This window comes from Pleurodeles waltl, chromosome 3_2 (assembly GCF_031143425.1).
Source record: "Pleurodeles waltl isolate 20211129_DDA chromosome 3_2, aPleWal1.hap1.20221129, whole genome shotgun sequence".
NCBI lineage: Eukaryota > Metazoa > Chordata > Amphibia > Caudata > Salamandridae > Pleurodeles > Pleurodeles waltl.
The window spans coordinates 205,595,224-205,608,164 of NC_090441.1; positions in this window are offsets into that span (position 1 = coordinate 205,595,224).

Sequence of the window (12,941 nt, forward strand, 5' to 3'; positions counted from 1 at the left end):
GCCTTATAGAAAGATTCGGGACGGTACGGAGGGGTCTAAATGATGTGTCAGAAATGTGGGCCCTAATTTAATTGTAACTGGCTAAATATTGGCCTGTTCTGTATAGCTTCTTTCCAGTAGAAGATGTTGGTTGCTTTCAGCCCCAGAGATGTATTTATTTTGTTTATTAATTTGATTGTTCATTGATTAAGTTTTTTTATTACATATGTGGCTATTATGAGTTTTTCTAATAAATATATGTGTCATACTTGAGACAGGTACTGTTTATGTCATGTGCAGAGATGTGGGTTTATGACATATGCCGATGTCTGTCTAGATTATATATTTATTATGAGGAGGGGCATGGCCAAGATGGTGGCCGGAGCGGACGCTTGAGCACAGAGCTCTGCTCACGGCCCACCATAATCAGCAACTATCCTGCCCCTGCACGGCCCTACAGACGGGATTGTGGTGCATGGAGCCCCCACTAGATGCTGGGGGACCCGGATGCCCGAAAAAGAAACAAATTAAATAAAGCAAAGAGGGTGAAGAACACGGCACCGACGAGACAGCGTGGCCGGCGGCCTGTGTCCGAGCGGCCCTCGCTAGACGGAGCCACGGTGAGCGCCGGGGTCGCCGCTGGGTGTGGACCCAAGAGACTCCTGGCCCGTTCGGCCTGGAGTGCCCCCTGCGCCACAATAGGCGGGGTGGGGCTCGCGTGCGGCCGAGATCGGGCCCTCGCAGCGACTTGCACCAAGATTTGCGACAACACCAGAGTCGCGATAGGTGAGAGGGGCAGGCGCGGTCCCAGGCGTCTAGCGTGCGGAGACAGTGGGGGCGCTGGAGCTCCCCTGGGACGCAGTGAAAATAGATATTACAGCCCCGGGTGAACGGCAGAAGCGGCACAAGAAACAAAGAAGGCGACCCTGGGCAAATAAGAAATAAAGTGAAAAAAAATAAGTGAGGAAAAAAGAAAAACGCTAAGAAACAAGGAATAAGAAGGGTCGCACTAGATCTCCCTACATACCCCTTCTGGTCACTGCGAGACCTGCCCTGAATGCGCGCTCAAAAGGCCACAGAGGTACGAACGAAGACCAACGAGGACTTTTCCCCATGAGCAGGAATCAGCCTGGGGACTGTGCTGAACCATTGTGCAGGTGAAATCCAAGGCGGGAAGCCCACATGTAGAGGGCACTAAGAACAACTCCTCAAGGCGGCTGGGAACGTGCAAATGGAAAAGTCTGAGTTTCTTCGGACACTTGGAGAAACGGTCTCCACCTCTTGCAGGCGATTTAAGATCCTACCAAAGTAATAGTACACTCATAGCATGGACTCAGTGGGCGAAAAAAACACCGATAGTCGACCCAGCATCGGGACACACGTGGGGCAGTGTCAATCTGGAGCCCTAAAGATCACGACAGAGGAACAATCAAGGAAACATCCGAGAGACCCCGAGAGTCCCCGCATTTGGAGTGTCATTCGGAAGCAGGAAATTTGGACCCATTAACAGATACTCTGACCCATGATAATCCCAATAGATTATAGAGCCAGAGGATAGTTCAATAGCAGTCATCACGAAAGAGCACGATGGTCAAACCGAAACAACCCAGGGCGGTGACCCACATGGACGGTGGGATCCCGCCCGCCGTGAACAGTCCAGACATGCAGATCACAACGCTTCTACAAGTGAGTGAAACGCTGCGCACACATTCTCTACAATTTGATGGATGATCGGATGGACCCGGTCTGTCGGCGACCCTAGAAGCCGCAGAAGCACTGACCACAGCTCTCGCAACTTCATTCATGGCTGCGCAGGGTAACAACAACATGGAGGTGGGTCACGCAACAATCTCTACCACCGCTAACCTACGCCCCCAACACCTGAATGGTCCCTGAATGGAACAGACTTGTGTAAACACTTGTTTAGGCTCCAGTTGTGCCAAATTGTTCAAAGTTGAGCCTCACCCAATTCATCTCTTCTTTTACCTTAGATGTTCTCTAGCTTCTTATATCTTTTGGAGGAGTACACTTTGTACATCTTTTGTCACTGCCATCCCACACAAAAGACTGAGGTGAAATGGCGGGGTACGTGGGGGCGCATGCGGGGGGGACGCCAGGTAATGGACACTCAAGCCTCGCTTGAAGGAAAGATCGACGCTGTTGTCATGAAGGACACACTACTCCAAGCGGATCACCGCAAACTAACAGATAGGGTCGCCAATACAGAGCTGGCACTGGAAACTGTCCAACCAGAGGTCGCAAGCATGAAAACTAAAATCCAACAGATGGAAACCGAAATGGCACAATTACAGCGCAGAGCCGAAGACGCGGAGGGTCGCTCCAGGCACAACAATGTCAGATTTCTTGGTGTCCCAGAAAGAATAGAATCAACAAAAGCTGAGGAATTCTTAGAGGACTGGCTGAAAGATATAATAAAAATACAAGACACCACTAAAGTACCAGTAGTAGAAAGAGCACACAGAATCCCTAGCACACCACCACGACCTGGAGCCCCACCTCGACCACTGATAGCGCGTTTCCTAAATTACAGGGACCAAGTTCTGCAATACTTCAGATCCTCAGGAACAGTTAATCTGGAGAATTGCAACATCACGGCCTACCCAGATTACACGATGGAAGTACAACGCAAAAGAGCATCGTTCATCAAAATCAAACAGTTACTCCGTGAACACAAAATTACTTACTCACTTATGTTCCCAGCTCGCCTTCGAGTAGTAATTGATGAAAAGAACCTAATGTTCCTGACTCCGGAAGACGCATGGACATGGATACATGCCAAGGGCCTAGTAGAATCATCCAAAGAAGATACAGGTCAGGAAGAATGGATTACACCCAGCCTCCGCAGAAAGAAAAAGAAAAGCTCAATGGTACGTCCAACAAAATCACAGGTAGCGGTCGACCAGGCGCAGGCCCTGCAGGAAGCCAGCACATTCGTACGCTCACAACTGGACGCTAGAAGTGAAGCAGAACTCAAAGATAACAGCCCACTACGCAGCGGATCCAGCTCCCCCCTCTCGCCACTGATTGGAGGCCCGGACCTCACACCACGTATGGTGGACGACATATGAAGCCCACCCCGATGTCTTTGGCCCGAGACATTCGCTACAGACTCGAAAGTCTAAAAAAAAAAGACCTAGACGAAAAAATAATTGCTAGGGTGCCGGACCCGGGACAGTTGAGAGCAATCCTCCGGATCACAGAAATGGGCACACATGAACACCGCTCGGATGGACCCGGTCTGTCGGCGACCCTAGAAGCCGCAGAAGCACTGACCACAGCTCTCGCAACTTCATTCATGGCTGCGCAGGGTAACAACAACATGGAGGTGGGTCACGCAACGATCTCTACCACCGCTAACCTACGCCCCCAACACCTGAATGGTCCCTGAATGGAACAGACTTGTGTAAACACTTGTTTAGGCTCCAGTTGTGCCAAATTGTTCAAAGTTGAGCCTCACCCAATTCATCTCTTCTTTTACCTTAGATGTTCTCTAGCTTCTTATATCTTTTGGAGGAGTACACTTTGTACATCTTTTGTCACTGCCATCCCACACAAAAGACTGAGGTGAAATGGCGGGGTACGTGGGGGCGCATGCGGGGGGGACGCCAGGTGGGGGGGAGTGGAACGGAACCCCGGACCCCTGTGCAGAACCGGAGCGGGAGAGATGTTATACTAAAACATGTCACACAAAGAGTCCGCATATAACATACTAACCTGGAACGTGAAGGGAATGGCGGGCACGAACAAACAAAATAGAATACACGCATATTTAAAGCGCCATCACATACACATAGCTATACTACAGGAAACGCATCTCACTCCAGAAGATCTCAAAACGATGGAAAGGAGATGGACGGGACTAGTATACGGTACTGGGACATCGACTTATGCGAGGGGAGTCCTGATCTGGATAGCTCCAGGGGTCCCCTACATAGTGACGCGCACCACAAAAGACGTAGAAGGCAGGTTTATCCAGCTGGAAGGCTCGCTTGACGGGGAACCGCTGGCGATCATAGGGCTGTATGCCCCAAATGTCAGACAGGGTGAATTCCTACAGAGTACTATCCCTCGCCTGTCAAATATACCAACCCTACCTAGTATTTGGGGAGGGGACCTGAACTGCGCACCACAGGTAGAGATGGACAGGTCACATCCCCCATTGGTCGCTGCCCCAGTTAGGAAAAACTCACATATCCTGCAATCCTGGATGTCGGAACGTCGACTAATAGACGTTTGGAGGCACTCACACCCACTAGATAGGGAGTATTCTTATTACTCTCCTGTGCACCTCCTTCACACTCGCGTAGATCTGATACTCAGCTCGCAAGATCTGATACACAAGTTCACAGGCGCTGCATACACAGCAAGAGTAATCTCAGATCATTGTCCACTCATAGCACAAATTCAATGGGGCAGACCACGTGCTTGCATTTCAACATGGCGCCTCCAACCAAACTTACTACAGGATCCTCCGTTCAGAAAAGAACTAGCCACCCATATCACTTCTTACTTCACACTAAATAGCGGGACAACGAGCTCTAGGGCAACTGAATGGGATGCGCATAAGGTGGTAATACGGGGCACATGCATATCGGTGGCTGGGGGTGTACGACAGACATTAACCCAAGACCTCTGTAAATATGAACAAGAAGTACGCACTGCGGAGGGTAAACTTGCAGAAGGTACGACAGTTGCGGAGCTCGGGAGTCTGCGAACACAGTGGAAGGAGGCAGATCATCGCCTCAGACAATATGATTACCACCACTACTTAGCCCGAACACATGCAAAGGGGGACAGGCCAGGGAGAATGCTGGCATGGCTCCTAAAGAAAGAACAACGCAATACTCCCATAGGCGCCATCCGCCTCGACACAGGGGTAATAATAAACACTCAGGCGGAAATAAACGACGTCTTTAGAGAATATTATAGCATGCTATATAAAGCCCAACCACCCCCCACACCAGAACAAATAAGTGAGTTCTTCAAAGAGACACAATTAAATCGCCTCACGGAAACACAGATAGGAGCCCTGGAGAGCCCGATCGACCTCGAAGAGATACAGCAGGCATTGCAACAGTTGGCACATGGTAAAGCACCTGGTAGCGATGGCCTTCCTGTAGAGTACTACAGTACTTTCTCAGCACAAACATTAGTGCCATACCTTGACATGTTGGGCGAGGCTCTTGAGCGAGGTCAATTGCTAGAAACTCAACGTGAGGCGATACTACCTAAACTGGGACACGACCAGTTGGATGTTCGTTCATACCGACTGCTCTCACTGCTGAATACAGATTGCAAACTGCTCGGTAAAGTATTAGCAAATCGCCTGCTCCATTTGATGCCGGACCTGGTACACCATGACCAGTCTGGATTTATACATGGCCGTAAAACCTTTATCAATATACGGAACCTCCTGCGCCTGATGGCAAACACACCGGAGGGCGATTACAAGCAAGTGGCAGTATCATTAGATATCGAAAAAGCGTTCGATACTTTGTGATGGCCCTTTCTGATGGAGACACTCAATCGAATGGGATTCGGTAAGACATACATAAGGTGGGTGAGGGTCTTATACTCGGCACCGTCAGCGAGGGTCAAGACAGGTGACACTATATCTGAGACGTTCAATATTGAAAGAGGCACCAGACAGGGCTGCCCATTGTCCCCATTACTGTTTGCCCTTGCTATTGAACCATTAGCTGCCCGGCTACGCGCACTTGCCTCGGAGTGAGGCATCCTGGATGGTCACGCATATCGCATAGTGTCGCTATATGCAGATGATGCACTAATATGCCTCCGAAACCACACTGAATCCCTCCCTCCCCTACTTGGCGTGCTGGATCAGTTTGGGGTAGTCTCTGTATTAAAAGTGAATTGGTCAAAATCCTGCTTATTTCCAATGCGAACGGTGCCAGAGATACATCGTTTAGTCCCCACGCTCTGCGACCTAAAATGGTGTTACACCACTTTCAAATACTTAGGGATAAATGTGTACCATGACCCCCTGGACCTCAAAGAGGGCAACCTAGGAAAGGCGATTAGGTCCTTCAGGGGCTCCCTGCCCTTCTGGTGCTCACTCCCACTCTCTCCCATGGGAAGAGTGGCCATAGCAAAGATGATTGTGCTACCGCGACTATTATATTTCTTCATGGCGCTCCCACTGGCACCCCCGAATTCCTTTTTGAAAAATTTGACCAGTATACTGATTGACCTGGTGTGGGGCAATGGACGCCGACGAGTTGCACTAGCGAAAATACACCAACCACTTACGCAGGGAGGTCTTGGGGCGCCACGATTTGAGCTGTATTACGCATCCGCCCAATTACAGTGGGTGATGAAATGGCTCTGTAATCCCACTAAGCTGGCTGCTGACCCGAGAAGGCCCACAATACACACATAACACTCTATTGAACAACGCCCGCTGGGTTTGGAATCAATTCGTATCAACTGGGAATAAAAATCCACAGTACTCCCCCAAGATCCCACTGTTGGCCATCCCAAAAACCGGAAAGATAGCAGCACAGCTAGGCCTGACAACATGGCCCGAGAAAGGCATACAAACAGTAGGGGACATATCTGGCGACGGTCACCTCTTAACCTATGCGACACTGGCCAGTGCCCATGATCTGGGACAGGGGGGCTTCATAGCTTTTGGAGCACTGCGACAATTAGTACGATCCGCATGGAACTGTGGAAATGGCGAACTAGATAATTCAGACACCCCGATAAATATATTGAGATTATATGGAATCCTAACCGCACATACTGAACATAGACAGGAACAAGCAAAAAATAGATGGGACCAGGTTCTTGCTACACCACTCTCACAGTATGCATGGAGCCAAGCCATGACAAATGAATTACGCAGTGTCACGCAATCCCCGGCTTAGATACACACAGTTTAACTACCTACACCAAACATATTTATCACCATGCCGACTCGCACGTATGTTCCCACAGACACCGCAGGGGTGCCCCAGATGTGGAGTTGTTGCAGCCACTTTTTTCCACATGACATGGGAATGCCCCCCAATTATGAAGGCATGGAACGACATAGTATCTTCGATAACCGAATGGCTAGACACCCCTTTGCCCCCTACGCCGGAGTTATGCCTATTGGGAATCAGAGACAGACCCAAATGACGGAAGCAGACAGACAGATGCATTGACTTAGCACTTGTGCTATATAGGCGACTGATAGCAATGCATTGGAAGGCACCTAGTGCACCAAGTCCCCATCAATGGCAGGAAGACCTGATACGATGGGCAAAGGCAGAAGCACACACACTGCAATCATTGCAAGACAGGGGGGTCCGGGTCAAGGGCGCAGACACCTGGGACTCCTTTGTAACTAAATTGGAAAGCAAAGACGACAAGCGACCCCCTTGAGTGAATAGGTTCGACAAATATTAAGACAATGCCGATAGGGGAGCACACGCAAACAGAGGCACTGAATGTGCACCCCAAGATAAGCAGTAATGAATGAACTTAGCAATGAACAACTGCAACAACAGTGGTACAAAGGTAGCGGGACACAGGGAGCAACAGTACGCAAATATATCAGGCCAACTCAAGTCAAACTCACAACAGGGAACATGTCGCAACAGATCACCGAGGATCGCCCCCCCATCCCCTTCCCCCATATTAATTTTTCCCCCTCCTTCCCCTCCCCTCCCCCTGTGACCGGCGTATCGCCTACGCAGCCCTACCGCTCAAACCATTGTGGGAACATATAGCACACTACACCCCCCTTCCGGCATGGGGCTCTCATAATGGGAAGCGCGGACACCCCCCGAACAGCTCCTCCGAGCACGATCTCTCATTTCTCTTCTTTCCTCCTTTCTCTATCCTCTCTTTCTTCACAAATTTCCTGATGTTAACAATGTTTCTAAATACTTTCAGTTGAAATTATAAATAGTAATCACATGGCCAAGAGTGCTAAAGATATGCAAATGTAATTAGATTTGGAGCACGAAAAATACGTGTGTAACAGTGATTATATGGAACATAATTGTATTTTCCCAATGACTGAAACAATAAAATAGTTTAAAAAAATATATATATTTATTATGAGATTTGTAAATATTGTAAATATATATTTATCACATTCGGATAGATATTGTTGGGACAGGTTATGTTAATAATACATGCAGAGGTCTGTCTAGATTTTGTATTTATATTACGTTCTTCAGGTATTTTTCTTTTATGTATTTTTGTTTTTGTTCTTTTTTTTTTGGACCAGTAATCCATTCATTCATTGTCGTGTTAGTTTTATATTGCTCCAATATGTTAACAGGCTGTGTCATTCAAAAGCCTGTTTTGTGCCATTTAAAAAAATGTTAACTTGCTATGTCAGATGCGGCTCATTGGGTCTTGTCTTGGTTTATAGTTTCACATTGCCTTGACATTTCAAAATGCCCCCTCATTAATGCTATGGAGTGAGCCACTTTTGAAGGCACCTTTTCTCTGTTTATCATGGGGACGCTTGGCGAGAGGCTCTTGCCGCCGGCAGTTTTGTTTATTTATACGCGCTCTCCGTCAGCGCGACATGCCGAAAAGCTGCTTTCCCGGAATGAAGTCAGCCGGGTCGCGGTCCGTTAATAGGTATGTGCTCCCGTGATTTATGCGCTCGCGTTTAGTAATGCTCCTTGTCTCTTCTGCTTTATACAGCATCAGACGGGTTGCCATTTACTCCTTACCGCCTCTGCAGTTTATGCATTCATACAATGATTAATTAATTTATTTTAAAAGGCTGTGTGTCAATATTGCCTTTTATTGGCATCCTAATTTCATTTTTATTTTGTATGTTTTATCTCTGGGTCTGTTCTTAGTTCACTTTAACTACATCTCTACATTTAACTTAAAGGGCTCTCTATGCTATTCAGTCTTAATAATCTGGTTATTAAAAATTGTTTTCACTCATTTCTTTTATATTTAATCCACTTATGTTTTATGCACACTGTGTTTTTTTATGGTGAACAGGTGTGGGTTGTCTGCATCTGGTAGTGTATTTAGTGGTTGTGAGTCACAATGGTTTTAGGTAATTGAGATTTTCCTAGCCTTGGTGTCAGAAAGGCTAGATTTTATTAAAGACAAGGAGGCGAGTATTATGCTATTCTTTTCATGCTTTATTTTAAACAGCAGCCAAGAAACTACAAATCCCAGAATCCCTGGGAAAAAACTACTAAACTGCGTCACAATGGGTTCCACCAATCACACAACGAGCCCCATAATAACTGTCTTGACTGAGAGCAACAAGCCCTCTTTTCTTGCGAAAGTCAGTCAATAGAACGATGCGAGAAAAACAGCAGTAGACCATAAAGAGTCAAAAATGCGGAAAGGACGTCTAAACAGAAGGCCTTGAGGAAGGGAAAACTCTGTGAAGATCCCGTTGGTTGAGGAGAAGGTCCAGAAGACGGAGTTGAAGGAAGCTGGTCAGACGGTAGCGTTGCTATTGGTTGCAGTTGAGGCAACTAGAATAAAAGAACAGGGAGGGTTAGAAGAGGCGGGATAATACTCGCCTCCTTGTCTTTAATAAAATCTAGCCTTTCTGACACCAAGGCTAGGAAAATCTCAATTTTATTACAAGACAGGAGGCTCATATTATGCTTGTTCAAAGCAAAGAAACAACATTTTTCATAGGATGGTCAACCGGTTTACAATAGAACGTTCTAAACGTATTGACGTTAGACCAATCTGCAGATCTAAGGATGTCCTGTAAACTAGCCCCAGCAAAAAAGGCCTTAGAAGCCGTAGCTCCTCTAACGGAATGGGCACCATAAATGTCGATAGGGACACCAGCCAAATTCATCAGCCACTTGAGCCAACGGGCTAAAGTAGGAGATGAGACAGGTTTGTGGGGCTTTTGATAGGAAATCAGCAACTGGGAAGAAGAGGTTGTCCTGAGATCTGCAGTTCGTGAAACGTACGTTTTTAAACAATTAGCCACACACAACTTAGGTTGGGAGGGAAAAAAGGGATAAAGCACGGAGGACAAAATAGTCTTAGTACGTCTAGCCACATTGAAACACACACCAGAGGCAGAAAAATGAAAGGAGGAAACGTCCAGAGCTTTAACATCCGAAACTCGTTTGATAGAGACCAAACAGAGGAGCATAGTGATTTTTGCAGACAAAAATTTTAACGAAAGTTCCGAATTATCGGGCCAAGAAAAAAGAAGAAGGCGGAGGACGGAATTCACATCCCACATAGACTTATATTTGGGAGTTGGGGGTTTGGAAAAACGTATTCCTTTTAGTAGACGGCAAACTAAGGGATGCTCTCCCACTGGTCTACCATCCACCCTGACGTGTTCTGAAGAAATTGCTGATCTATAAGTATTGACGGTACAATACGCCTTGCCCTGATAGGCTAAGGAAGCTAGAAAATTTACAATTAAGGTAACATCAGCTGAAACGGGATTGGAATCCCTGTCCATATACCAGCTGCACCATACTGACCAAGCCGCTCGATAGACCTTTGAGGTACCCGGAGCCCAAGATTGTTGGATGAACTGGACAGCCTGCTGCGAAATTCCTGGGGTTCTCCAGGAAGCCCCGTAACTCTCCAAGCTATGAGGGATAGGGAACCTTGTATTATGAGGTTGTGAGGATGTCCCTGGGGATTCCGAAGAAGGTCTGGGAACGGGGAGATCAGAACTGGAAGATCTGACGAGAGTTCTAGAAGGGTCGGAAACCAAGGTTGAGACTGCCAGAATGGGGTGATTAACACTAGGGAGGAGCCCTGGCGGCGGACATGTGCTAGGACCCGAGCGATAAAGAGGAAGGGGGCAAAGGCATACAGCAGAGAAGGAGGCCATGTTTGGAGAAAGGCGTCGGAAGCTAAAGCTAAGGGATCTGGTCTCCAGCTGAAGAATTTGGGAAGATGGGAGTTGAGTCTTGAGGCAAAGAGGTCTATGGACATTGTCCCGAAGATAGAAGAAAGATGCTTGAATATAGAAGGGTGAAGTCGCCAGTCGCTTGAGTCGTGGGAATGCCTTGAAAACCAATCGGCCACCACATTGAGATTGCCTGGTAGATATTCCGCTCTGACCAAAATATTTTTGTGAAGACAAAACTCCCAAAGACTTTTGGCCAAGAGAGCTAAAGGTTTGGACCGAGTCCCGCCCAGGCGGTTTATGTAAGTTACCGCCGATAGATTGTCCATTCTGAGAAGAATGGAACATTTTACCCTGTCTTTGGTAAAGGACTGGATGGCAAAGGAACCTGCAAGCATCTCTAAACAGTTTGTGCATTGACGACTCCTGAATGGACCATGGTCCGCCAGTCGAGTGTGGACCACATCTTGCGTCCCATCCTGTCAGACTTGCATCTGACTCTAAGACAAGATCTGGGGCGGCAGAGAAAATCGTTCTCCCGTTCCAGGCGTCTAAATGACTCATCCACCATGTGAGTTCTTCCCTGGAGTCCGCGTCGAGAACTACCTGATCTGAATATGAGAGACCCCGTTGAAGGTGTCGGATCTTGAGCCTCTGAAGGGCTCTGTAATGAAGAGGGCCCGGAAAAATGGCCTGGATAGAAGAGGAAAGGAGTCCTACAAGACGAGCCAGTGCCCTGAGGGAAGTACAAGGAAGAGACAGGGCATGACGAATTTCTTTCTTTATCAAAGAAACTTTGTCTTGGGGAAGCTGGAGAATCGACTCGGCGGTGTTGACGAGGAATCCCAGGAACTCAAGAGTTTGAGAAGGAACTTGGAAATTTATAAGGAACCCCAACTGAGAAAGGAGGTCCTGACAAATTTTTAGATGGACTGCCAGGGTAGACTTGTCTTGAGCCATCAATAGGAAGTCGTCGAGATAGACGGTAAGACGTATCCCTTGAGCCCTGAGAAAGGCAACTACTGGTTTGAGTACCTTGGTGAAGCACCAAGGGGCAGAAGAAAGTCCGAAGGGAAGAGTTTTGAAACAAAAGAAAGTATGTTCCCACCGGAACTGGAGGAATTTCCTGAATGAAGGGTGTACCGGTACTGAGAGGTATGCGTCCTGGAGATCTATGCGGACTAACCAGTCATTGTGAAGAAGGATATCCCTGAGATGGAGAATAGTTTCCATCTTGAATTGGTGAAACACTACAAAGTTGTTGAATTCCTTCAAATTTATGACCGGGCGATGCTTTTTGTTTTTCTTTTGAACCAAAAAGATATTGCTGAGAAACCCTGAAGCGTCGAAGGATACTTCTTCGATCGCTTGCTTTGACAGTAAATCCTGTATCTCGACCTGAATAAGGCGAGATTGATCGTGAGAAAAACGAAGAGGGCGAGGAAGAAAGGGTTGAAAAGGAATCTGGTAAAGTTCTATGCAGTAGCCTTGGACGGTCTGGATTACCCAAGGATCGGAAGTTATTGACAACCAAGCGTTTAAATACAAAGCTAGTCTGCCTCCTACCGGAGGAAGACCAGAACTGAAAGTTCTTACCTGCAAGCTGTTCTCCTTTAGTTCTGTAACCCCTGTTGCGGCCGCCGAGGAATCTGCGGGGGTAGAATTGGGGCTTGTATCCTTGAAACACTTCAAGCTGGTTGGACTGGGTATAGGAGCCTCTGTTGATGGATTGACCTCTTGTCGAGAAGCGGCCGGCAAAACGGCTCCTTCCTTTGCCGGCCCTTCCAAAAACCCGATTGGAAAATATTCTCTTCATTGAATAATGAGCTTTGTCCAGAGAATTAAAAGTAGAGACGTACTTGCCCATCTCTTTTATGAAAGAGTCTCCAAAAAGAAGACCATCAGCATTAAGGCCTTCCTCCTTGGAAGCAAGAGTGCTGAGTTTTGGGTCAATCCTTAGGAGGAGGCTTTTACGACGTTCCTGGGAAATGTAGGAGTTGGCGTTGCCCAACATACAGATTGCCCGTTGGGCCCAGTTGGAGAGGGTGTCGGGATCCACTTGTGAGCCCTCCGATTTGGCGTCCTCAGGAAGGTCAAAAATCCT